Here is a 1,257-nt window from a genome sequence, read left to right as displayed (position 1 = left end):
ATATATATATATATTCCCATTAGTACACAAATGTGATAACCAGTCACATTCATGTTTATATACACAATGCCTGTGATAGATTAAACACTAATGTATGTTGACTGAAAGGGGCTTTCTGATTCCTAGAGAAAGAAACACCTCACTATAAGATTACTTGGCCTGACTTTACATATAGAAGCATAAAAGGTGGATCTGAACAGTGAATATCTACTTTTTAAAAATTACTATAATGTTGAATTTCATACCTCATAAGGTAAAGAGATGCTCTGATTATGAAAATTCATACATTCAAAATGAACTATGGAAGCAGATGAATACTACTAGGCTGTTGCTTTCACTTTATTTGGAATAAATGATTGACAGTTCAGTTATTCATTTGGTAAAGACAGGCATATCATGGGAATTCTTAGTTAAAGGGGCTTTGATCAGATTTGACCTTAATGTAAGGTTCTCCATCATCATTGGGAATTTTAATCTCTTTTAGACACTATTCTTGTGACAAAATAGGATCAAAGATAAAAAGAACCTTAAATACAAGCATCTTTTTCTATTTTATTTCCTCCAGTGAGTTGTGTGGGTCTACTGTGAAGTAACTCTTTATGATTCTTCATTGAGATATTATGATACACATTAACAAATTCAACTTTATTAATTCACTCTTTCTTAAAGCAAATGCAAAATCTTCAAGAAATAATGAATTGGGTCAAGGGAAAACATTCCTAAAATTCATCTGGAAACAAAAGAGACTCATAATAGAAAAAAAAAAAAATCCTGAGAAACAAAAGAAAGGCAGGAGGCATCACAATCCCTGACTTGAAACTACACTACAAAGCCACTGTGATAAAATCCACACAGTACTGCCAAAAAAAAAAGACCTGTGGATCAGTGGAACAGATTAGAAGATGCAGCCACAATGAATGACAAGCACACTCAGCCACTTTACCCTTGACAAAGGGACAAAGCACATTCACTGGAAGAAAGATGACCTCTTTAATAAATAGTGCTGGAAAAATTGTCTCTTCACATGCTGAAAGCTAGTTAGACCCATGTCTATCACTGTGCACTAAAATACAGCCAAAATGGTTCAAAGAAATCTCAAGTCTGGCTAAGGAGATAGCTCTGCAGTCTAAATACCTGCCTGGCAAGCACAAGGACCTGAATTTACTGACTTCGCATGCTGGGCCAGCCCCAGAACCTGGTGCAGCGTTACTCAACAAAACTGGGCATGGTGATGCACACTTATAATCCTTGTAATGG

This window comes from Octodon degus, unplaced genomic scaffold (assembly GCF_000260255.1).
Source record: "Octodon degus isolate 3935 unplaced genomic scaffold, OctDeg1.0 scaffold00022, whole genome shotgun sequence".
NCBI classification, from domain to species: Eukaryota; Metazoa; Chordata; class Mammalia; order Rodentia; family Octodontidae; genus Octodon; species Octodon degus.
Note: the sequence above shows the minus strand (reverse complement) of the source record.